At 41.0% G+C, this 26,805-nt stretch overlaps 1 protein-coding gene across 2 annotated transcripts in view; it reads left to right on the forward strand.

Annotated features, from left to right (window-relative positions):
• The first annotated feature begins 587 nt into the window (after nt 1-587).
• G2E3 (G2/M-phase specific E3 ubiquitin protein ligase) overlaps nt 588-26,805 on the forward strand; it is a 70,089-nt gene continuing 43,871 nt past the window's right edge. For both annotated transcript variants that reach the window (XM_059373030.1, XM_059373031.1), the window contains exon 1: nt 588-717. The gene's annotated coding sequence lies outside the window, so the exon portion shown is untranslated. The remainder of the gene's footprint in view (nt 718-26,805) is intronic.

A 26,805-nucleotide genomic window follows, 5' to 3' on the forward strand; every position in this document is an offset into this window, starting at 1 on the left:
GGGGGGGAAAAGATTTGTCGCCTTCTAACACTTACCCTCAAGTATTTTATTTGGTACCGGGAACTCGTTGGACCACCACTTACTTTTTCACAGTTTGTGATTGGAGTAAGCGTGATTGGTGCACTTGGCTTTTTTGTCTTCCTCAAAGAGGGGAGGGGAGGTTAAATGTTCTGACTGTGCGGGAATTGAGGCGGCCCGGGGAAAAAGGGTTGGCGCAGGGTTTGTTTTTTCCTCTTGGCTGTAGTTGTTTGCGCGGGGGGCGAAGGGAGGAGTAAAAACGTCAGGGCCCCATTAGTGCTTTTATTCTCTCCAGTCCTTGAAGGAACTAAACTTCAGTGCGTCTCTGTCCATTTCGTAAACAAGAATATCCTTTCAAGAGTCACCGGGCAGAAACGCCGACTCTACGTCAGGTCTCTTCTGTGACCTGTGAAGTAAGTACCCAGACAAAAGACACTGAAGCGCAAGCAGCGCACCAGAGCTATCGCACTCCTCCCAGAGAAATGCGGGGCGCGCTTCACCCACCCCCCTGTCCCGCGTAGCCGCGGGCCCCGCCCCACAGGAGGCGGAGCCTAGCGCACCTTCCGGATTGCAGGCGGAAGTAGACGAATTTGAATCTTGTGGACCGTTGGATGGGGCTGCTCGCGGTCGGCTTTACGGCTCCCCGAAAGAAGGGAAAAGTGACACGACCGTTCTGGAACTTCTGCCCAGCGCGCCTTGGTGAGTGAATAGAGAACGGGAAGTAACTGAGTATTCCAGGGACAGAATTCGGGCCGTTGGATGGGACAGGGGTCGAGAGGCGGGACAGCGCAGCGGAGGCCTCCGTGTACCTTTGGGGGTGTCGGGTGGTGGGGTTGGGCTGGAATTCGGGGCGCTGGGAAGCGTCTCCCAGGACGGCGCGCACGCGCCAACCCGGAACGTACTGAGGATTCCGAGGTCTCCCGCCCCCGAGATTAAGCCTTGTTTAACCTTTCTGGTAAACACAGTTTAGTATTTCCGCCAGTTGGACTCGAATGCTGAAGCTGAACAGTAGTTAGATCTAATTGCGAAAGCGTGACGGCAGGTAAGAGAATCTTCCTTTATTAAAGATGGAAGGTTGGGGCAGGTTTAGAATGAGGAGATGCTGTACTGTACCTGGCTCCGAGTTCCTCCTAAGAGGGATACTCAGAGTAGTCTTTATTACTCTGGACCGCAGGGGAGTGACAGTCTTTGAAATGCCCGGTGGGGATTTAAACTGAAATCTGAGCATCCTTTGTATATAAAACCCGGATATTTTTCTTTCACGATCGACATTTTTCTTGTACCGCAAAAATCCGAGGCTCTTGGTCATTTAAACTGACTACAGTAACAGCGGTAAGTCATAAAGGTTTTAGTTTGGTAACAATAGGGATAAGGTTTAGCTAATTCCACAGATCTGCCTTTTCACATCCTCCATTCATTGGCCAACAGGGTTATTGTGGGGTTATTATGGAAGCATTCTACTAATGTTTCCAGAATTGGATTTTCTTTATTTTTTTGTTTGTTTTGGTTTTTTTGTTGTTGTTGTTTGTTTTATTTTATTTTATTTTATTTTATTTTTATTTATTTATTTTTTTGGTGATGAACTACCTCAAATCTCAAACGCTGTTTAACCACATAGCAAAGTCTGCCTTCTTCTGGAATAGTTTAAATGTGTACTCTACATCTAAAATATAAATGAGTTTAAATGTATAGAAATTTCACATCTTGCCTTATTGAACAATCAGACTAATACTGTGTTGTTTTATAGAAACCGATATTTTCTATAAAATATCGGTTCTATAAAATTTTTTAAGATTTTAACACCAAGGTATCATACCATAAAAAATGTATAAATATCTTTTAAAAAGTAGACATTTCTCATCTATTACTGGCTGCTCCTACTTTCCCATCCCTGCTAGTGAACTTTTGTTTCATTATTAGCCAGGAAAAATAGATTTAAATATTCAGTATTTATTATTGTCGAGATTTGTGTAAGATTGCAGCGGAGACATTAGCTGTACTTTCCTAAGAATTGCAGACAGCTGTTCTCATTTTACGCGAGCTACCAGGAAATAGTAATTTAAAAAAATTAATTTCTACATTTTAATATGTTTCTTCGCCTTACCTGGACTTTTTCATTTATATTTGTTCTATCTACCTAAATCATTAGCGAATTTCAAATTTTATTGTGTACATATTACCTTGAAGGGTTCGTTAGGTGCTGATGCCTACACTTAAAAATAAAAGATTTATTTATTTAGGGGCCACCTGGGTGGCTCAGTGGGTTAAAGCCTCTGCATTTGGCTCAGGTCATGATCTCAGGGTCCTTGGGATTGAGCCCTGCATGGGTCTCGCTGCTCAGCAGGGAGCCTGCTTCCTCCCTCTCTCTCTGCCTGCCTCTTTGCCTACTTGTGATCTCTGTCAAATAAATAAATGAAATCTTTAAAAAAAAAAAAAATAAAGATTTATTTATTTGAAAGTGAGAAAGTCCCAAGCAGACTCCATGCCCAGTGCAGAGCCCATTGTGGCCTTGATCTCCCAGCCCATAAGATCACTACCTGAGTAAAAACCAAGAGTCAGCAGCCCAACCAACTACTTCCCACTGACAAGAGTTTTAAGAGCACTGACTTGATATTTCCTAGAGAGGCATTATAATATACTGTTAAGGGCAGGGAACTGGAGTCAGATTGCCTCAGTTCAAATTTCATCTCCACCAGTTGGTAGTTGTATGACCCAAGCAAGCTGCTTTATCGTTCTGTGTTTCAAATCCCTGACCTGTGTTAATGGGATAATAACAATACCTACCTTGTAGGATTATTGTGAGAGTCAAATGACTCAACACATAAAAAAATCTTAGTGTGTGGCACATAGTAAATGATACATATATCTTCGATTATATTGAGTTACTTAGCATTGTACTAGCCACATTACATACATTATCTCAATCTTCACATACAACATTGCAATATTTACTATTTTCAGATAAGAAAATGGAGGTTACGAGGGTTCAGTCCTTACACAACTACCAAAATGTTTGAACCAGGTTCAGAAACTATATTTAATTATAAAGTTTATGTCTCTTTTTTTATCATTATTATTTTAAATAATGCTTCCAGCCTCTCAGCAGTCCATCCTTCCAAATACTGCCTTTTACAAATCTCTGATCACTCCTCTTTGTCTACCACATATAATTCAAGATTTCTTAACTTTTTCATTTTTCACAAAGCCCTTGTCAGTCTGGTTCCAACCTCTGTTTGCAAGGTTCATAATACTCCACCACTCTTTTCCAACCTGTGATGTTTCTATCTATACTAGTACCATTGTCCAAATCTGTTCTCTCTCATTTATATATATATATACTTTGCCATCAACTTTTTTAGGCCCCTGTAAGATTTTACCCAGTGTGTTTCCAGTACTTGCCTAGACTTCCCCAGGCGGAGTGTTTCCTCAGTGCAGTTTAGTTGTAAACATAGCACTAGACTGAGAGCTCTTGTCCTCTTTTTTATATCTGCAATTCTTGGTATGGGAACAGTGAGTGTCTTTGTACTCTGAAACTGTATATGTTTCGTGAGTGCTTGTTATTTTAACAATTTAACACATTGTGTCTTGTGAGATCCTGAGGAAGGTTGTTTTGTTTTGTTTTTAAACTTTTTTTCTGAAGTGATTGAATGTAATTCTGGATAGTTTAGTAGAGATTTTAGTGATACCATATGGTTTGTAAATTTCACAAATACAGAAAAACATGTATAGAAATTGTAGGTTCAGAAGACATTTCAAGTGGTAAAAAAAAATTGCAAGTACTATTTACTAACATTCACAGAACTCCAGATGCTTTATACATGCTTTCTCAATTATTCCTTATAGCGACTTTACTATTATCCCCATATTAAGATGAAGAAACTAGTCATAAAAGATTTAGTAATTAAAAAAAATTTTTTTTGCATTTAATTTTCTCCTGGTGGAATTTTTTTAGAGTAAGAATAAATGTTTAGTGTAATTAGTTAACTATATAATCGAGAGGTACATACATGAGTATTCATTTCTATGTTAATTCAATTCTAAATTAAGAAAATATTGGGGAGTGAAAAAACAGCAAAATTTGCCTTTCCTTTTGAGTTTGAATAGCTGTTACTTGATCTCTTTGCCCATAATAATTTCTTTAAAAAGCTGCCCCCAAAATATAGGGACATCATTCTAAAGACCATTGGGTAGGGTTTAGTCTAAGGAACTTATGATCCTAATATGCTCCCATTCCACACACCTTCTCCAGCCAAAGTAGTACCAGATATTTGAATAAGAGCTGAATATCTAGACCACTCACATTATTTCTTCTTGAATTTTGGAATTGAAATACCAAAAACTACTGGAGCCAAGCCAGAAAGGTCCTTACACTGCTGAGATCACAGTGGAATCATGAATAAGAAAGTGTGGCATATGAAGCCAATAAACAGTGGGGGAGGGCAACGTGTTTTCCAGAGACTAGTTATAAAAGTCAGTCAAACTGGGGCATCTGGGTGGCACAGTCGTTAAGAGTCTGCCTTTGGCTCAGGTCATGATCACAGAGTTCTAGGTTCAAGCCCCAAATCATACTCGGCTCCCTGCTTAGCAGGAAGCCTGTATCTCCCTTTCCCACTCCCCCTGCTTGTGTTTCCTCTCTTGCTCTGTCTGTCTCTCTGTCAAGTAAATAAAATCTTTCTTTTTTTTTTTTTTTTTTAAAGATTTTATTTATTTGACAGATCTCAAGTAGGCAGAGAGGTAGGCAGAGAGAGGAAGGAAGGGAAGCAGGCTCCCTACTGAGCAGACAGCCCTATGTCAATGTCATGCTCAATCCCAGGACCCTGGGATCATGACCTAAGCCGAAAGCAGAGGCTTTAACCCACTGAGCCACCCAGGCGCCCCAAGTAAATAAAATCTTAAAAAAAAAAAAAAAAGAAGTCAGTAAAACGTAACTTTATTGCTTTTCCTTTTGTTGTTAAGACTATTTTTTTAGAGTAGTTTAAGCTTGATAGCAAAAATGAGGGAAAGATAATGATTTTCCCCACACATGCATAGCCTCTCCCGTTATCTATATACCCCACTAGAGTGGTACATTTGTTGAAATTGTTGAACCTACACTGACACGTGATAAGTACTCAAAATTTGTAGTTGAAATTACAGTTCACTTTTGATTTTGTACATTGTTTGGATCTGGAAAATGGATAATGACAAGTGTCCATCATTTTGATATCATAGAGAGTATTTTCACTGTTGTGAAGATCCTCTACACTCCACTTTTCCCAACCACTGATCTTTCTATTGTCTTCAGAGTTGTGTCCTTTCCAGAATATCCGATAATTGGAATCAAACGGTTTGTAGCCTTTTCAGATTGCATTCTTTCACTTTGTAAAAGTGTAAAAGTGCATTGAAGTTTTCTCCACATAATTACATGGCTTGTTAGCTCATTTCTTTTGATCCATAGTTTGTCTGGATGATCCATAGTTTCCATTAACCTACTGAAGGACATCTTAGTTGCTTCTAAAGGTTGGCATTTGTGAATAAAGATGCTGTGAACACATGAACGCTTTGACTTTGACGTAAGTTTTGACCTCCTTTGGGTAATTACCAAGGAGCATGATTGCATAACTGAGGTAAATTCCACTTATTGTAGTGTATAATTTTTTAAATAAATTGTTAGACTTGATCTGCTAATATTTTGTTGAGGTTTTTTGCATCCGTGAGAGGTAATGGTCTGAAATTCTTTTGTGATGTCTTTGACATTGGTATGAGGTAACGATGATAGTTTATAACTTCCTAAACTAGGAAGTATTCCTTCTGCTTCTATCTTCTGAAAGAGGTTGTAGAGAATTGGTATAATTTCTTCCTCAAATGTTTGGTAGGATTCACCAGCCAACCCATCTGGGCCCGGTGCTTTCTGTTTTGGAAAGTGATTAATTACTGATTCAGTTTCTCTGATACAGTCCTAGTCAGAGCATTTATTTCTCCTTGTGTGAGTTTTGGCAAATTGTCTTTCAAGGAATTGGCCCATTTCATCTGGATTTGTGTGCATAGAATTCACGGTATTACTTTATTTTATATATATATATTTTTATTTATTTGGCAGAGAGAGAGAGATCACAAGTAGGCAGAGAGGCAGGCAGAGGGGGAGGGCTCCCCACTGAGCAGAGAGCCCGATGTAGGGCTCGGTCCCAGGACTCTGGGATCATGACCTGAGCACAAGGCAGAGGCTTAACCCACTGAGCCACCCAGGCACCGCTATTTTATATATTTTTTAAAGATTTTATTTGTCAAAGAGAGAGAGAGAGAGAGTGCAAGCACAAGCAGGGGGAGTGGCAGGCAGAGGGAGAGGCAGGCTCCCTGCCTAGCAAGGAGCCCAATGTGGGACTCCATCCCAGGACCCTGGATTGTGACCTGAGCCAAAAGGCAGACACCTAACCGGCAGAGCCACCCAGGCATCTTCATCTCCTTTATGATATTTTTATATCATCACCTTCATGATATTTTTAATGTCATAGGATCTGTCATGATATCCCTTCTTTATTTCTTCAAATTACTAATATTGTGTCCTTTCTGATTTTTTTCTTAACATATCTAGAAATTTTTTTCTTAGTACATCTAGACTTCATGGATCTTGCCAAAGAACCAGCTTTGGTTTTGTTTCTCTAGTGATTTCTTGTTTTCAATTTCATTTATTTCTGCTCTAAATTTTATTACTTATTTTCTTGTACTTAATTTTGATTTAATTTCTGTTTATAGTTTTCTACAGTAGAAGCTTATATGAGTCATTTTAGATCTTTTCTAATACCATTCAATGATCTAAGTTTCCCTCCAAGCCCTGCTTCACAGCATCCCGCAAATTTTATTGAGTTGTGTTTTCATTTTCATTTAGTTCAAAATATTTTGTATTTTCTCTTGAGATTTCTTTTTTGATTCTTGTGTTATTTAAAATTGTGTTGTTTAATCTCTACATATTTTTCAGATTTCCCAGCTATTTTTCTGTTACTAATTTTTAGTTTAATTCCATTGTGGTCTGAGCAGACATTGATTTCGATTTTAAATTTGTTAAGGACTGTCTTACGGTCTAATATATGGTCTGTCTTGGCATATGCTCTATGTAAGCTTAAGAAGAATATGCATTCTGCTGTTGTAGGATAAAGTAGTTCATTCTATATAGTTGTTTCATGATGATGTTCAGTTCAACTATCAAATCAGTTTTTTACTGATTTTTCCTACTAGATCTGTCCATTTCTGGTAGAGCCATGTTTAAGTCTCCAACTGTGATTATGGATTTACTTGTTTCTCTTTACAGTGCAATTGGTTTTCGCTTCCCATAGTTTGCCTCACGTAATTTAACATAGTTAAACATAGTTCTTAGGTGTATACATATTAAGTATTGTTACATCTTCTTGGAGTTGATCCCTTTATCATTATTTAATGCCCTATTTATCCCTTGTAATTTCCTTATTTTAAAGTCTGCTTTGTCTGAAATTAATATAGCTACTCCTGCTTTCTTCTGATTAGTCTTAGCATGTTTTATTTTTCTTCATCCATTTATGTTTAATTAATATTTAAAGTGGATTTTTTGGTAGAAAACATATAGTTGGGTCTTATTTTTTGATCTGGCCTGACAAATCTGTCTTTTAATTGGTACATTTGGATTATTGACATTCAGCATGACTGTTGAGATAGTTGGATTAATGTCTACTCTATTTGTTACTGTTTTCTATTTGCTGCCTTTGTTTTTTGTTCCTATTTGTCTCCATTCTTTTTCTGCCTCTTGTGGTTTTAATTAATCATTTCATATGACTTTTTTTCTTAGGATATTAGCTATATTTCCTTTCTGACTTTTTAGTGGTTGTCCTAGAATTTGCAGTATGCATTTACAGCTAGAACAATAATTGAGCATTGTTGGTTTTGTTATTTTGACCAAACTGTTCTCTGTTAGGTCAATTAAGAATAAGGAAAATAAAAGTTTATTTTACATTCACTTATTCCTTATTTGATGATCTTTTTTTCTTTATGTAGATCTGAATTTCTGAATATTATCTTCTCTTTCAAGAATTTCTTTTAACATTTCTTATAAAGAGGGTCTACTGGCAACAAATTCAGTTTTTGTTAGAGAAATATCTTTCTTTTTTCTTTTTTTAAGAGGGAGTGTGTGCATGTGTGCAAGTTGGGGTTGGGGGGCAAAGGGAGAGGGAGAGAGGAAATCCCAAGCAGGCTCCATCCCAGCTCAGAATCTGATGCAGGGCTCCATCTCATGACCTTGAGATCATGACCTGAGCCAAAATCAAGTCAGATGCTTAACCAACTGAGCCACCCCAGTGCCCCTTCTTTTTCACTTTTGAAGGATAATTTTGCAAGATACAGAATTCTGGATTGGAATTTTTTTTTTTCCTCAACACTTCTTGTCTGCATGGTTTCTGAGGTGACATCAGATGTAATTCCTTCCTTTGTTCCTTTGTAAGTAAGGTGTTGTTTTCTTTATTTTTGATTTTCTGTAGTTTGAAATGAAATACCAAGGTATAGTTTTTTGGCATTTATTCTGTTTGTTGTTCTCTGAATATAGTGGATCTCTGGTTTGATGTTTGACAGTGACTTGTCATTAATTTTTTTTTAGCTTTTTTTTTTTTTTTTTTTTTTTTTTAACTCTTTACCCCCATTTTATTTTTTTTTGTTTTTTTTTTTTTATTTTTTTTTTGCTTTTTTTTTTTTTTTTTTTTTAGCTTTAACTCATGACCCCCAAATCAAGAATCATATGCTCTATCATTTGAGCCAGCCAGGCACTTATCATTAAAATTGTTTCAGATATTCCTTCTGTTCCTTCCTCTCTTACAGTATTCCCAAAATGTTTATGTTACATTTTCTGTATTGTCCCAAGGTCCTTGGATATTTTGTTCTGTTTTTTTTGTTTTATTTTTCTTTTTTCAATGTTTGTTCTCTTTGTTTAGTTTTCAAAGTATCTGTTGAGATATCTTCAAGCTCAGAAGTTCTTTACTTAACCGTGTCCGGTCTGCCTGGAATCCCATCAAAGACATTCTTCATTTTTGTTACAGTGTTCTTTGACCTCTAGCATTTCTTTGGTGCTTGCTTAGGATTTTCATCTTTCTTCTTACATTGCCATCTGTTCTTGTATACTGTGTAGTTTATCTGTTAGAGCCCTTAGCATATTAATCAGAGTTGTTTCAAATTCCCAGTCTGATAATTGCAACATTCCTGCCATGTCTGAATTGTGCCTTTTGCCACAATGATTTGTCATTTTTTCTTGATAGCCAGACTAGGTAAAAGAAATCACTGTAAATAGGCCGTTAGTAATGTTGTGTTAAGGTGTGGGTGAAGGGAAAGAGTTCAGTAGTCCTATTATTAGGTCTTAGTCTTTTCATGAGCTTATATCTGTGAACTTACATGTATGTCTCAACTTCCCCCATCTTCCCCCTCATGTGAGATAGGATGGCAAGAATAGCTTGGAGTCAGTTACTTCCTTTTCCCCAGTTCAGTTAGGTTCTGATAATACCCTAGTAGGTTAGGCTCTGATTAACTAGTTTCTCCTGATGGCAGGCCTTAGTGAGAAGAATGGAATGCTTTGACATATTTCAGAATGGTACCTTTTCCCTTCTTCTGCCAGAATGACAAGATTTTTTTTCATGGTATTTACTATGGGATTGTGATTGAGATCCTGGTCAAGTTCCTGGTGATAAATCTCAATAATATTGTGGGGAATCCCCAGAATTGGATCCCCCTGATGTTTTTAACTCTCAAATTGTCAACACTGAGTCTCCAGCCATTACTCAATTACAGTTCAGGTTTTCCTACTCCAGCACTGGATCCCACCGTGGTTCCAGCTGGTAAGTCTCTGCTAAAGTAAGTTGTGACTCTTTGTACTCAACTGTCTTGGGGGCAGTGGTTTGTCTGGTCCCTCCCTACCTTTTACAGATCCAAAAAATGTTGGTTTTTTTTTTTTTTCAGTCTTTTCAGCTCTTGCTGTCAGGATGGAGTAGGGACTTAACAACCTGCTCACATGCTGCTTTACTTTTTAATTTAAGCAAATATCTTTATTTTTAACAAAGATACTAGCTTTATGTATCTTTTGGGTAATAGAATTTGTATAGAGTAAAATCACCCATTTATGGATATAGTTAACTTTTTTTTAAAGATTTTATTTATTTACTTGACAAAGATCACAAGTAGGCAGAGAGGCAGGCAGAGAAAGTGGGGGAAGCAGGCTCCCTGCTGAGCAGGGAGCCCAAGATTCAGGGCTCAATCCCAGGACCCTGAGATTATGACCTGAGCCAAAGGCAGAGGCTTTAACCCACTGAACCACCCAGGTGCCCCTATAGTTTACTTTTAATAAAGGTATTCCGTTATATGAATATACCTCAATTTATCATATCCAATGTCTGTTGATAGGCAGTTAGGTTGTTTATTATGGCTTTAAAAAAAAAAAAAAAAAGAGTAAGACATTTTTTAGCCACTACGAACACATCTTTATTACTATTGGCTGCATCATACAATAGGTGTACATTTAGCTTTATTGAAATAAAATTCACTCATAAAATTAAGTATTTTAACCATTCAGTGACGTTTAGTACATTCACAATGTACGATGTACGATCACCATCACTTTGATCTAGTTTCAAAACATTTTTATCACCCTGAAAGGAAAACTCATACCCATTAGGCAATCATTCTATATATTCTATTCCCCGAGTTCCTGGAAACCATAATTTTGCTTTCTGTCTCTATGGATTTACGTGTTCGGTTTATTTCATATAAATGGGATTATATAATATGTGACCTTTTATTTCTGACCTTTTCACATAGCTTATTTCTAGAGTTCATACACGTTGTAGCATATATCAATGCTTCATTCTTTTTTACAGCTGACTATTACATTCTAGAGATATACCACATTTTGTATACCATCAGTTTAATGGACAAATGAGTTATTTCCGTTTTTTAGCTATTGTGAATAGTATTGTTACAAACATTTGTTTACAAGTGTTTGTTTGAAAATCTGCTTTCAGTTCTTTTGGGTAAGTACCTAGTGTAATTACTGGGTGATATGGTAGTTCTACATGTGATGTATAGAGCAACTGCCAGACTATTTTCTATAGTAGGTTCTCCATTTTACATTCCCATTAGCAATATATGAGGTTTCCAATTTCTCTCTATTCTTTTTTAAAAAAAATTTTTTAAGATTTTATTTATTTGATGGAGAGATACCAAAAGGAGGGGGAGTGACAGGCAAAGGGAGAGGGAGAAGCAGGCTCCCTGATGAGCAAGGAGCCTGACACAGGGCTTGATCCCAGGACCCTGGAATCATGACCTGAGTGGGAGGCAGATGCTTAACCAACTGAGCTACCCAGGCACCAATCTATTCTTGCTTTTTAAATTATAATCACTGGGAGTGGACATCAAGTGGTATCTCATTGTTGTTTTAATTTGCATATTCTGAATGACTGATGATGTTAAATGTCTCTTTAGGTGCTTATTGATTGTATAAATATTTAGAGAAATGTCTATTCAGACCATTTGCCTGTTTTTAAATTTGGTTGTCATTTTGTTGAGTTTTAAAAGTTTCTTACCTATTTCTGGATGCTTGCTCTTTATCAGGTATATAATTTCCAAATATTTTTCCCCATTTTGTGGATTGTCTTTTTATTCTCTTGATTGTGTAGTCCAAATTATTTTGGGCTTTTTTGTTTGTTTTTCTTTTTTGTTTGTTTGCTTATGGCTTTGATGTCACATATCCAAAACCATTGCCAAATCCAAGGTCATAACGATTTACATAACCCTGTGGTTTTCCTCTAAGATTTTTATACTTGTTGCTCTTACGTATTAAGCATTCAGTCTGTTTTGAGTTAATTTTTGCATATAGTGCAGGGTAAGGATCCAGCTTCATTCCAGGTTACCCATTTGTCCTAGCATCATTTATTGAACAGACGGTTCTTTCCATATTGAGTAGTCATGGCACATTTGTCAAAAATTCATTGATCATAGATGTATGGCTTTAGTTCTGTACTCTTCTTTTCATTTGATCTATATGTTTATACTCATGCCAGTGCTAACCTGTTCCAGTTTCTGTAACTGTGGCGGTCCGTGTCCAAATTGAGAAGTACAAATCACTTGCTTTTTATTTTTTGGTTTTGACTATCCGAGGTTCCTTGAAATTCATATGTGGAGGGACACTCCGCAGTTTTGTGGGTTTTTTCCCCCAGCTTTCCTTCTTTCATTTGTTTGTTGGTCTTTTTGAAACTGTATCTTGAACTCCCAAGCTCATTTTCTGAGGCCAGCATTACCCTGAAACCAAAGCCAGATAAGGACACTACAAGAAAAGAAAACTATAGGCCAATATCCCTGATGAGTATAGGTGAAAAAATTCTCGACAAGATACCCCACAAACCAAATTTAACAGCACATTAAATGATCATAATACCATATGATCCAGTAGTTCCACATTTGGATAGTAACCCAAAGAAAAGGAAAACACTTAATTCCAAAAGATACCTGCATCTCTATGTTTATTGCATTATTTAAAAGACCCATCCATGGGTCTAGAGGGTATTATGCTAAGTGAAATAAGTGAGAGAAAGGCAAATACCTTATGATTTCACTTAGATATGGGATCTAAAAAAACAAAACCAAAAAACCAAAAAACCAGAAATAGATTTTTTAAATACAAAGAACAAATACAGAGAACAATCTGATGGTTGCCAGAGCAGGGGGGTATGAGAGGGAATGGGTAAAATAGGTGTAGAGGATTAAGAGGTACAAACTTAGAATTATAAAATAAAGAAGTCATGAGGGATGAAAAGTACAGTATAGGAAATATAATCAGTGATATATGGAGAGAGTAATTTATTTTGATGAGCATTTTGTAATGTTTGTAAATGTTGAATCACTATGTTATACATGTGAAATTAATACTTTATGTCAGCTATACTTCAATTTAAAAAAAAAAAAACATACACCATGATCAAGAGGAATTCATTCCAGGTGCAAGGATGGTTCAATCTATGCAAATCAGTAAATGTGTAACATCAAATTAATTGAATGAGAAATAAACATCAAATGGTCATATCAGTAGATCCAGATAAAGCATTTAAGAAAATTTAACATCCTTTTATGATAAAAATTGTCAACAAATTGAGTACAGAAGGAACGTATCTCAACATATTAGAGGCCAAATATAATAACCCCACAGTTAAAATACTCACTGGTGAAAGGTTGAATGCTTTTCCTGTAAGATCAGGATTAAAACAGGAGTGCCCACTATCACCATTCCTATGTAATGTGGCTGGAATTCTTAGCCTGAGCAGTCAGGTAAGAAAAAGAAATAAAAGGCATCCAAATCAGAAAGGAGGAAGTAAAATTGTCTTAATTTGTAGATGACACAATCTTATATATTGAAAATCCTGAAAATCTCACCAAAAAATAGCCATCCAGCTGTAACAAGAAAGGAATTTGGCTTACTTCATTGTATTAGTTTTCTGTTGTTGTGTGACAAATCAGCCCAAAACTTTGTGACTTAGAACAAAAAACATTATTTCACAGTTTCTGTGGGTCAGAAATTTGGGAGCAACTTAGCTGTGTTGTCCTGGCTTAGGGTCTCCCATGAAGTTACTCTGTTAGCTAGTCATCAGTTATATGAAGGCTTAATTGGTGTTGGAGGATTTGCTTCTAAAATGGCTCATTCTTTCTAAGTAGGCCTTTCCAAGGAGCATCTTCAAAGTCTTTATATCCTGACAGCTTCCTCCATGACAGAGAGTAAGGAGGAAGTCACAGTGACTTTTATGACCCAGTCATACATTGTCCTTTCTGCGTACCTTTTTGGTAGAAGCAAGTTACTCCCTCAAGGAGAGGGAAATCAGGCTTCACCTTTTGAAATCAGGCTTCACCTTTTGTATCACTTATTGGCCAAATGGAGGTAAGTAGTGGAAGAGACTCAGAATACTTTCTGACAGTGGCTTCTTGTAACTCTTCATTAAATTGTTCATGGTGTCTCAAGGAAGGATAAAATAGTGTGCTATTATTTAGAAGACCAAGTCTGTTGAGACTAGGGCTGTTAATTGAGACACAGATTTACATAGCATTATTTTCCTTCTTCTGTAAAGTTTTATAGCGAGATAAACACGACACCAGGCGAGGTAGGCGCAAGGCAGGATTTATTAAAGGCACTCTCTGGCGAAGTTTCAGGGCTCAGGAGAAGGGGAGCCAGGAAAGTTGTGCCGGGAGGAGGTGGGCACCCTCGGGCGAGGTTCCTCAACTCTGGAAAGCAGAGTGGGGGGAAGTCACACTGGGACGGAGTTGGCGGGGGTCTTTTATCTGTTTCCTGCATAGGTATCGGGTAACCTATGGAGACGTGACCTGGGCATACATCCTTTTGGCGGGAGATTCAAGGGTGAAGGAAAGGGGGGGAGGAGGCTGGAAGACGGCGGGACCTGGTGGTCATTTCTGTTGTTCCTCCTGCACTCCTGGAGCCCGCCGACCCAACATTCTGACCATTTTGGTGTAATAGGGGTAGCGACTCAGATCTGGCTACTTCCTGCTGGCAAAGGGGCATTGTCATAGGGTCCTTCGGATGTGGGTGGGTGGGAATAGGGATGCAGGAGGAGTTGGTTGACAGTGACCCTGGAAACCTCACGGATGCGATCCTGAATAAAGCGAAGAACACAGGGGGCAATTAGTGCTAATAGGCAGAGCAGAATAAGGGGACTTAGGACTGGAAGGAGCCAGGTCATTAAGGGGGAGAGCCACCATTGAGAGGGGTTTATTCCAGGGCGAGGCCGACCACCAAGGGAGTTGCAGATTTTTGCCAGGGCACTGATAGTGGTTTTGATTATACTGGATTCATTGATATAATAGCAGCATTCTTCATTGAGGAATAAACAGGTTCTTCCCTTGTCTGCGGTGGGCAGGTCCAGGGCTCACTGGTTCTGTAGGGCTACCTGGGCTACTGAGGTAATCTGTTGTTGTAGGGATGCCAAAGACTCAGCTGAGGCCTCCACGGCTGTTCGGAGCTATTCGGATAAATCTCTGGTAGCATCTATGGAGTGAGCTAGGGCCCTGGTGCCCAGCCCAGTGAAGATGCCAAGGAGACCCCATTAACCAGGGGTCGCTGGAGGGGGTCAGTGAGGATATGCACTTCAGCTTGTGTGTAGATGGTTAGTTGGGGGACCAGGGATATTGGGATGCATAGGAGGGTGTCTGAGAACTTGGGGGTTTTCGACAGAGTGCCAAAGAAACCTCCCGGACAAAGAAACCTCCCGGAGGAGCATGAGTAGGGGAGGATGAATTAGTCAAATTGCATAAGGAAGGGTTTGGGGATGAGTAGCAGAATGGGAGTACTGGGTTTTGAGGATCAGCAAATAGGGGATGTCCTGTAGAGTGGTGGGTGCCGAAAGAGGTAAGAGTGGGAGTGGTTATTTCAAAAGGGTGTGGTAAGGGTACCGCGTTGGCCCCGAGAACTGCACAGATGAAGCAGTGGGACAGGTTGCCCATACCGGAAAGGTTGGTCAGAGTAAGGCCTTGTTGAATCATTTTGAGCCAGGAAAATGGATCAGAATCCTGAGTAGGAGAGGGGAGTAGGGCGTTTCGGATTGCTTGTTCATGGGCCTGGATGGACTGCGACTGGCTCTAGAGGTCCTGAGGATTTTTGGGAGTGTTTCTAACATAGGCCTGGTAGATGTGCAAGGAGGTCGTTGGATATGAATCAGAGGGCCATGTGTAAAGTTTGGCCTCAACTCCAGTAGCCCATCGTGGATCCCAAGGGTCCGGGATGGTGAGGTACCAAGCACTATTCCCATCAGTGGTGAAGTGATATTGGGAGCTCTGGTTTCCATAAATATCTAGTCGGGCCTTATGCATTTTGCAGTAGGTATGTGGGCAGCCCCTGTTTGTCTGGACCGAGTATATTCAGCAGTTAGGATGAGTTTGGTCATAGATGAAGCAGATGGCAGGGTTGGAGTGCCCCCGCCAAATGGAAAGGAAGGCGGGGAAGGTGAAGTTGATAGAGGCCTGGCACCCCTCCGGGCTGGCAATCAGTGGTAGCTAGTAGGCTAGACTGTGCAGTTTCCCCATGGGTCCAGTTTTCTGTCAGGTAAAAGCGCCACCTGAACTCTAGTGTGATGGATAAGTGGCTAGGGAGGGTTAGGAGGAAGGAGAGAGTGAGGAGAAGTGCCGGAAATCCACAACCGCATTGGCCCCAGGGTTTGGGAAGTCCAGCCATCCTTTGGTGGGGCTGGTTTTAGATTGGAAATGTGTACCCATGGGTGGTGTCCTAGGAGTTTTGCCACTGTGGGAGTTGTGAGATTAACAGTATGGGGGCCGATCCACCTGGGCTGTAAGGACTTTGGGTGAAGTTCTCGTAGGAGAATTTGGTCCCCAGGATTTAGGGCCTGGGGGAAGTCTCTGCCTGGCTGTCAGGGACGGGGACGGTTGAATCTGCATGAGCCCTTAGGAGGGCTCGGAAGAGGGTCAGATAGGGCAGATAGGATAGGAGGAGTGGAGGAGAGGCAGGCAGGTTGTGATTGAGTAAGAAGGGCCTGCCTTACAGGAGCTCAAAGGGGCTGAGTCCTGACGGGCTGGGAGGGGAGGTCCTAAGGCAGGTGAGTGCTAGTGGGGGAAGGGTTGGCCAAGAGAGATGGGTTTCAAGAGTGAGTTTGGTGAGTTGTTCCTTGAGGAGGCCATTGGCCCTTTCTACCTTACCAGAGGATTGGGGGTGATAGGGAATATGGAGTTTCCAGGTGATGTTGAGGCTCTCGGAGATCTGTTGTGTGATGCTGGAGATGAAGGCTGCTCCGTTGTCCGATTGTAGGGTTCGAGGGAGTCCAAACCTCGGGATGATGTGCTCAATGAGAATGGCGGCGACCACGTCTGCTGTTTCCCTAGCAGTGGGGAATGCCTCCATCCAGCCTGTGAAGGTGTCCACAAGAGTTAGTAGCTATCTAAAGGTTTTGTGTCGAGGCATGTGAGTGAAGTCAAGTTGCCAGTCCTCGCCTGGCTGATGCCCTTGGAGCTGGTGGGTGGGTCCCAGTCTGTGGAGGCTGCCCTGGGCATTGACCACAGAACAGGTTCTGCAGGCCTGGTGTACCTCCTTAATGGTCTTTTGGAGGAAGGGGTTGGTGAAAGAGAGGTTGGAGAAACTCGTATTGGGCCTTTGGATCGATGTGGAGAGACTGCTGGATGTCAGTAATGAGGGTGTGGATTAGGCTGTTCGGGAGGGCAATTTTGTCATGGACAAAATACCATCCCTTGTCACGCAACCTGCCACCTAATGTTTTGAGGGCCCAAGTCTCCTCATCAATGTATGAGGGACTGTAAGGAGTGTTGAGAAACAGGAGAGGGGCTGGAAAGGAGTTTAAGGCCATCTGTCGGGCAATAGAGTCAGCCTTGTTGTTCCCCAAAGAGATGGGGTCCTTGGAGGCCTGATCGTCATAGCAGTGGACAATAGCCACCTCAGTAGTGTACTTGAGAGCCTCGAGGAATTTGGCAATAAGAGGCCCATTGACTATGGGGGTTCCCTTGGTTGTGAGAAATCCCCTTTCTCGCCAGAGGACAGAGTGAGTATGGGTAATAAGGAAAGCATATTTGGAGTCAGTATAAATAGTGACCCGTTAGCCCTCAGATAAGTGAAGGGTAAGAGCCATGAGTTCTGCCTTTTGAGAAGTAGTCCCAATAGGAAGGGGGGTCGCTTCTATAACTGCATCCAGGGTGACCACTGCATAGGCCGTGTGTCGCCTTCCATCTGGAGCTATGAGGGAGCTCCCATCCACAAACATAGTGCGATCAGGGTTAGGCAGCAGCTGGTCCGAAAGTCCTGGATGGGAGAGAGAGAGTTGAGAGCAGGAGTGGCAAGGAGTGGGGGTAGACGAAGGTGTTGGCAAAAGAGTGGCGAGATTTAGGCGAGGGGAGACAGAGTGTGACCTGGGGGTTTTCTGTGAATAGCAGGTGGTAGAGTTGGAGACCGGAAGGAGTGAGTTGTGCCAAGGATTTGTGGCTGACTAAGTCCATTAGTCAATGTGGGGAGAAGGCCGTGAGGGACTGTCCTCAGGTAAGTTTGAGGGCCTCCTTAGTAAGAGAAGCAGCTGCCGCTAGGGCCCAGAAGCAGGGCTGCCATCCCTGGGTGTTGACATCTAGTTGCTTGGAGAGTTGGTTGGGCCAGAAAGCCCATGGCCAGCCCAGACTGTTCGTCAGTGAAAAGGTGAAAAGGCTTTGAAGGGTCAGGCAAGGCCAGACTTGGTCCCGAAATGAGGTGGCTCCTGAGCTGGTAGAACAGATGTCTGATGGAGCCTGGGTCAGTTAGAGGTCCCTGGTGTGTGTCTTTGACGGCCCTGTATAAGGGCCGGGCCAGAATGGCAAAATTGGGGATCCAGTGTCTAAAAATGCCCACCAGTCCTAGAAGTGACAGTATATCATCCACGTTCTGAGGGGGTTGTAGGTTCTGTAGAAGGCAGATATGGTCTCCTGTAAGGGATTTAGAAGTGGGAGTTAGTAATATTCCCAAGTAGGTGACCAAGGGAGTGCAGAGTTGGGCCTTGGCGGGTGTCACTTGGTATCCCTTGGAGTCAAGGAAATTGAGCAGAGTGGCAATATCCTCCTGAGAGGAAGGGAGGGAGGGGCTGCAGGGGAGGAGATCATCTCCATATTGGAGGAGAGTGCTGGCCGTGAGGGTGCACTGTTGGAGATCTTTGGCCAGGGCCTGACCAAAGATGTGAGGGCTATCTCGGAAGCCCTGGGGCAGGACTGTCCAGGTTAGCTGTCCAGAAACATGCGTTTCCGGGTCCTCCCAGGTGAAGGCGAAGAGGAAATAGGAGTCCGGATGAAGGGGGATAGTAAAGAATGCGAACTTGAGATCCAGGACAGAGAAGTGGGTAGTGTGTGGAGGAACATTGGAAAGGAGAGTGTAGGGGTTGGGCACAACCAGATGGAGTGGGACTACTGCCTTGTTAATAAGTCTCAGGTCCTGTACAAGGCGATAGGCTCCTGAGGGCTTTTAAACGGGGAGGATCAGGGTTTGCATGGAGAGTTAATGGGGATAAGGAGACCCTGTTGCCAGAGGCGGTCGATGATGGGCTTAAGTCCTCCCCGGGGGTCATAGAGATAGGGAACTGTGGGCCGGATGGAAATGTAGACTTGTCCATGAGTCGTATCCTGACTGGGGTGTGGTGGGTTGCTACTATAGGCCTGGAAATGTCCCATACCTGCGGGTCTACAGAGGGGAGACAGTCAGGGATAGGGGACAAGTCAGAGGGGAGCAGAGGGAGGATGAGGTGAGAGATGGGGAGGGAGAGAGAGGAATGGTGGCCTGAAGTTTGTGGAGGATGTCCCTGCCTAGTAGGGGAACGGGGCAGGAAGGGGTAAGGAGGAAGGAGTGTGAGAAGGGGAACCCATTCATGCTGCACGTAGTGGGTGAGGTGGCCTTTGGAGTGGAGGAAGTACCGTCAATTCCCATAACTGCAACTGGGGAGGGATGAGTTGGACCCGAGTAGGAAGGCAGGACAGAACAGGTAGCCTCCGTGTCCAACAGAAGGGAAATGGACGTACCTGCTAGCTGGAGTGTGACCCTGGGCTCGGTATGGGTGAGAGGAGTGTCTGAGTCTGGGCTCCGTCAGTCATCCTCCAATCTGAGAAGTTGGAAGGCAGGACTTACCGTCTCAGGGTTTCCCCTGTGTGGAGGCACCGGGAATCCCCCGAGATTGGGGCAGTCTGATTTCCAGGGCCCATCATGTGGCATTGAGGGCACGGCCTAGTAGGCGCTTTTGCATTGGGGCAATGACGGGCCCAGTGTCCCTCGGCTCTGCACTTAAAACAGGCTCCCGGAGGGACGCGGTTAGGTGCTCCCTTCTGTTGACCCCCGGAACCTGCCGGCCTCAGGGCTGCTACCAGGGCTTGGGTCTGCAGTTGGATCTTCTTTTGGAGTCTGGCTTGGTACTTAAGTTCTGCTGCCTCCTCTCAGGAGTTAAAGACTTTAAATGCCATTTTCACCAGATCAGAAATGGGAGTCTGAGGGCCCTCCTCCGCTTTCTTTTATTTTTTCCGAATGTCGGCAGCTGACTGAGAAACAAGTGAGTAGCTAAAACAGTCACCCCTGCCAGAGAAGCCGGGTCTAGGCGAGTGTATTGAGTCAGTGCCTCAGTAAGTCGGTTAAGGAACATGGCCGGGTTCTCATTAGGTTCCTGAATTACCTCCCTAAGTTTATCATAGTTGACTGCCTTATTAGAGGCAGCCCGCATGCCGGCGGTAAGGCACTGGATCATGCGGTCTTGGTGCATGATCTTGGCCATCTTGGCCATCTTGGTAGTCCCATTCAGGCTCCACGGTTGGGACCGCCTGAGCGCCAGCAGGCAGGGTGGCATCGGTAAGATGGACCTGATCAGCATATTCTCTGGCTTCCACTTAGGAAGTTTCAAAGTTCATACACTGGAAGGAAAACAAATGATAAAATCAATTTTAAAATATGTGAATAGTCTTCTTCTTTTTTTTTTTTTTTAAGATTTTACTTATTTATTTATTTGAGAGAGAGAGAGAGTGTGAGCATGAGTCGGGGGGAGGGGCAAAGGGAGAGAGAGCGCCAGGCTCCCTGCTGAGCAGAGAGCCCGCCACTCCGCCACTCACCCAGAACTCCAGGATCACGACCTGAGCCACCCAGATGCCCTCTCTCTTTTTTTTTTTTTTCCTTTGGCTAAAGTTTTGTTTTGGAGACTGAAAGTGATCATCATTCAGGATTTAGAAAAAAGTTTTATTTCAGATCTGGGGATAGGCTAACATCAACTGATAGAAGGTATGGTTTATGTACTAGTCTTTAGAACATCCAATTTGGGGGTAGCTTTTAATTTTGGTATAATTTTAAACTTAGGGAAAAGTTATGAAAATAGTATACAGAACTTCTGAATAATATTCAGCAATTGTTTGTTTTGTGACCTAAAAGCCTAAAACCACCAGAGATAAACCTGTGCAATGTGGTAAAGTTAGGTTTATTAACTCATTGTAGTGAGAGAGATTGCAGACAAGAGGAACCTCTGGGTTTCTTACCAAACAAAGGGTAAAACAGTTTCTGAAAGGATTGTAGAGAATGGTGAAATTTAGGTGAAATTTAAATGACTAGTGTTTTGATAAGGTCAGGCAAAGCCAGAGCTGTATGTAAACTAAAGGAGTCAGCATCAGATCTGGACTACACAGTGGACCTACGGTGTTTTTTCTTGAAAACTACAAAATTAAGAGGAAGGAGAAATGTTGTGTTCAGAAAACCCATATCTATAGCTGTGTTTTTTTTTTGGAAATTGAAATTTCTTCTCTGTATCATTAATCATTTAGGTCCTCTTAACAAAAATAGGATATCAGAAAGTTTCCTCATGTCCTTTTGCAGCCATTTCCCTGACTGAAAGACAAGCACTGTTTTGATATTTTCATGGTAGATTAATTTTGCCAGCCTCAGAATATCATATGAATGGAATAATATAAATATGAATGGTATGTAGTACTTTTATTCAGCATCATATCTTTGAGGTTCATTTGTGGGTTTTTTTTTGTTTTTTTTTTTTTTTTTTTGCATCTTACAGCACTTACCTTTTTATTGCTAAGTAGTACTTTTTAAAAAGATTTTAATTTATTTGGGGTAGAGAGCATGAGCATGGGGTGGGTGGGGGTGGGGGCAGAGGGAGAAGAAACAGACTTCCGGTGGAGCAGCAGCCTTGATGTGGAGCTAAATCCTAGGACCCTGACATCATGACCTGAACTAAAGGCAAATGTCTAACAGACTGAGCCACCCAGGTGGCTAAGTAGTATTGTATTTTATCAGTAAACTGCAATTTGTTTATCCATTTTCTTAGTGGTAAACTAGTGGTTTTCAGCTTTAGAGTATCGTGTAGAAAGCTATGAACATTCTTGCATAAGGTTTCTATCTATGTTTTTATTTTTCTTGTAAAAGTAACTAGATGTGAAATTCCTGCATCAAAGACTAGTGTATTGGGTATATGTTTAATCTTTAAGAAAGTGCCAGAACTTGCACTCTTAAATTTCCACCAACAATTTATGTGAGTTTCTCAGTTGATTCATATCCTTTCCAATCTTTGGTGTTGATAGTCTTCTTAATCTTATCCATTATTGTGGGAATGAGGGTATGAAGTGGTCTGTCATAGTGGTTTTAATCTTTTTTTTTTTTTTTTTTTTAAGATTTTATTTTTAAGCAATCTCTACATACAACGTTGGGGCTCAAACTTACAGCCCTGAAATCAAGAGTTCAGTGCTCTACCGGCTGAGTCAGCCAGCAGTGCCTTGGTTTTAATCTTTATTATCCTAATTACAAATGATGTTGAGCGTCTTTTCATGTGTTAACCATTCACATTATCTTCTTCATGAAGTGTCCGTTCATGTCTTTAGCCCATTTTTTTTTATTGGATTGTTTGCTTTGTATTTGTTGAGTTGTAGGAGTTCTTTATATATTCTAGGTACAAGTCTTTGTCAGATACATCTTTACAAATGCTTTCTCCCAGTCTGTGGCATACTTATTTACTTTCTTAGTCATATCTTTTAATGAATGGAAGCTTTTAATTTTTTTTTTAAAGAGTTCATTTATTTGCCAGAAAAAGAGATAGCACAGCAGGGAGAACAGCAGGCAGAAAGAGAAGCAGGCTCCATGCGGGACTCAACCCCTGGACCCTAGGAGGTCCTGACCTGAGTCAAAGGCAGACCAACTGAGCCACCAGGCATCCCGGAAGCTTTTAATTTTTAAGTATTGTAATTTATTACTTCTTCTGTTAAAACTTTTGTAGCTATAGCTTACACAGGTCTATGATCCATTTGAAATTATTTTTTCAGGGGTGCCTGGGTAGCTCAGTTGGTTGGGCAACTGCCTTCGGCTCAGGTCATGATCCTGGAGTCCCAGGATCAAGTCTCGCATCGGGCTCCCTGCTTGGCAGGGAGTCTACTTCTACTTCTGGATTTCCCCCTCTTGTGCACGCTCTCTCTCTCTCTCCCTCATATAAATAAATAAAAGTATTTTTAAAAAAATTAGTATTTTCACGGTGCCAAGTATGGATCAAGGTTCATTTGTTCATTTATTTTCCATATGGATATCCAGTTTTTCCATCACTATTTGTTGACAGCGCCAAATCCTAACCACTAGATCACCAGGGAGGTTCCATCACTATTTGTTGAAAAGGCTTTTCTTTTCCCCATTGATTGCTTTGTTACCTTTGTTAAAAATTGAATAAGTGGAGAAAGATCTATTTCTGGACTTTCTACTTCTGCTCCATTGGTCTATGTGGAATTGTGTATATTAATACACTTGAAAAACTATATAAAGTGCTTTTTAGGTATTGGCATACATAGGAAAAATCTTGCCCATACATGTTTTGCTAGCATTGGAGATCTTTCTTGTGATCAGCTTATAGCCAATGACATTTGGAGGCTTTTCAGCATGGTCCTCTACATACTTCTATGATATTTGTGTGTGTGTGTGTGTGTGTGTGTGTGTGTGTGTGTGACATAAGATTGATGTTCACTTTTAATTCTTTTATATTTATTTGTAATTAGGAGAAAGCTGTTGTTTTAGTGCAGAATTCTGAGACTAGTCATAACAAAAAATTTAGACACCTTTTTTCCTAAAGTAACATAATTATCTGATATGTTACAAAGATCTAGATAGAACTTCATCCCACTATCCACCAACAGATGCCTTGGGTCCTTGCGGTGGGAAGGGGAACAGGAAGAGATGTAGCCACATAGAAAATGTAGTGTAGAACATTGCTTGTCATATCAATATCTCTGGAATATGTATCAGTCATATTAAAAAATTTATTAGCACTGGGGCGCCTGGGTGGCTTAGTGGGTTAAAACCTCTGCCTTCTGCTCAGGTCATGATCTCAGGGTCCTGGGATTGAACCCCACATCGGGCTCTCTGCTTGGCGGGGAGCCTGCTTCCTCCTCTCTCTCTGCCTGCCTCTCTGCCTGCTTGTGATCTCTGTCTGTCAAATAAATAAATAAAATCTTTTAAAAAAAATGTATTAGCACTGTGCTGAATGATACAGGAATATTACCCTCAAGGGATTGCCAGTGTAGCTGAAGAATTAAAAGAATTGAAATAAACATAATACAAAGTAATATGTGGTTAATGTTTGCTTTAAGGTCATTAAGAGAATTTAAGATATCTTTATTGAAGTTGTCTGTATTGTGGACCTCAATCATTATTCTGAGTTACAACGAAGCTTAAAGTAAAAAACAGTTGCAATTTGGGGGAAGGTAAGGAATTATAAACTGGAGAGAGTGGCTCTCAGATGTAAATCTTTGTTATTGGATATTGATTAAACATCACTTATAAATTAAAATTTTTATGTTTAGGTGAATTACAGTTATGTTTATGGAATTTTCCTCAATACTTATGTTTGAATAGATTTTTATAGAGAATTCATCAGAGGTTGAATTATAGAGGCTGGACTCTAGGAAATAAGCTAAGGGTTGCTGGAGGGGAAGTGGGTAGGGGAAGTAGATGATTGGGTGATGGGCATTAAATTAAGGAGGGCACTTGTTGTAATGAACACTGGGTATTATATGCAACCAATGAATCACTAAATTCTACCTCTGAAGCAATAGAAATAATATAACTGGGGGAAAAAAGGAAGTTGAATTATAAAGAACTCCTAATAAAAGAGGCATTTTATTTTTGTATTTATTGTATTTCATCAGTTTTAAGATGGACCCCTATCTACATACATCTTTTAGAATGTTTTAAAATGCCTGGATGGCTCAGTCAGTTAAGGGTCGGCCTTCAGCTTGGGTTGTGAACCCGAGGTCCTGGGATTGAGTTCCATATCTGGCTTCTTGCTCGGCGGGGCATCTGCTTCTCTCTCTGCCTGATGCTCCCCCTGCTTGTGATCTCTCTGTCTCCGACAAATAAATAAATAAACATCTTTAAAAACAATTAAAATAAAATCAGGTTGTGGTCCTACTTTGGCCAGTGAGGCAGTCTGCAGTCATTGTAGGAACATGTATAAATATCAAAAGTGTTGTCATATGCCTGTAGAGTAAAAGCCGTGCTTCTTAAAGCAAAACAAAACAAAACAAAACAAAAAAACCTCTAGAAAACACTTTTTTAAAAAATATATTATTTATTTGAGAGGGAGTAAGTGAAAGAGAGAGGACGAATTGGTAGAGGGATGGGAAGAGAGAGAAAGAAGAGGACTCCCTGCTAAGCAGAGAGCCTGATGGGGGGACTCAATCCCAGGACCCTCATGACCTCAGCCAGCAGATGTTTAACCAACTGAGCCACCCAGGTGCCCCTAGAAAACACTAAAATACTACTTTAATATTGCATGAATAGTTGTGGGGAGGAGTTGGGAAAGATAGGCTGGACCTACTTAATTGCAAAGCTTAATTACTGTGGGGCTCTTTAGTTGTTTTATGGATTTTTTTTTTTTTTAAGATTTTATTTATTTATTTGACAGACAGAGATCACAAATAGGCAGAGAGGCAGGCAGAGAGAGACAGGGGGAAGTAAGCTCCCCGCTGAGCAGAGAGCCCCATGCGGGACTAGATCCCGGGCCCTGAGATCATGACCTGAGCCGAAGGCAGAGGCTTTAACCCACTGAGCCACCCAGGCACTCCTGTTTAACGGATTCTTTTAAGAACTACCAATCTCGTTGGCACATATGATTTTTTGTAAGGATGATCCAGGGACTACCAAAGGCTTGGAGACAAAATGATCCAAATTTGGACTGTGCCCTTTTTTTTTTTTTTTTTTTTTTTTTTTAAAGATTTTATTTATTTATTTGACAGAGAGAAATTACAAGTACACTGAGAGGCAGGCAGAGAGAGAGAGAAGGAAGCAGGCTCCCTGCTGAGCAGAGAGCCCGACGCGGGACTCGATCCCAGGACCCTGAGATCATGACCTGAGCCGAAGGCAGCGGCTTAACCCACTGAGCCACCCAGGCGCCCCTTTTTTTTTTTTTTTTTTTTTAAGATTTTATTTATTTGACAGATCACAAGTAGGCAGAGAGGCAGGCAGAGAGAGAGGAGGAAGCAGGCTCCCCACAGAGCAGAGAGCCCGATGCGGGGCTGGATCCCAGGACGCTGGGATCATGACCTGAGCCGAAGACAGAGGCTTTAACCCACTGAGCCACCTAGGCGCCCCGGACTATGACTTTTTAAAAACACAAAAGTAATATGAGAAAATCAGTATTTAAACCCAAAACAGTTCTTACAATGAGTATGAAATATAAATTCCAAAGTGTAAAAAAGCATTGATGGAATTTGATAGTAATTTTTGTAGGGGGGTTTTGTCCTTTCTTTGCCATTTAATATTCTGTGTTATTTGTTGTGGTCTTATTATTTTCATGTGAAGTAGCATAGTCACTCATTTATGGGTTAGTCTTTTCCCATTTAATGAGCTCTGACTCTGGACAGATATTTAACTTCTCTGAGCATCAGTGTGAAAACTAAAATGAGATTACATTTATTTACATAGTAGCATTATTAAGTTTATTCTTTTCTACTTAAATTCCAAGAGCTTACACATACATTGTCTACTTGAATCTCATAGCATTTTAAGTAGGCTGTTTATATATTTTTGGTAAAGTGAAACTTTGATGTTAAAGATAATGTTCTTCTGATCTTTTCAAACTAGAGAACAGTTAGAAAAGGTACGTTTCAGTAATGGATATGAGTAACTTTGTTAAATAGTAGGGAGTGAGGAGACAGGCAGATCACTGTCTTTCAGTATGCACAAGGTTGAACGTTCTATTAGAAGATATGATATGGCAGATTCTTGCAGCTCTGTGAAGAATCCCTGAAAATGCAGGTCACAAATATAGCTTG

Source organism: Mustela nigripes, chromosome 13 (genome assembly GCF_022355385.1).
Source record: "Mustela nigripes isolate SB6536 chromosome 13, MUSNIG.SB6536, whole genome shotgun sequence".
NCBI lineage: Eukaryota > Metazoa > Chordata > Mammalia > Carnivora > Mustelidae > Mustela > Mustela nigripes.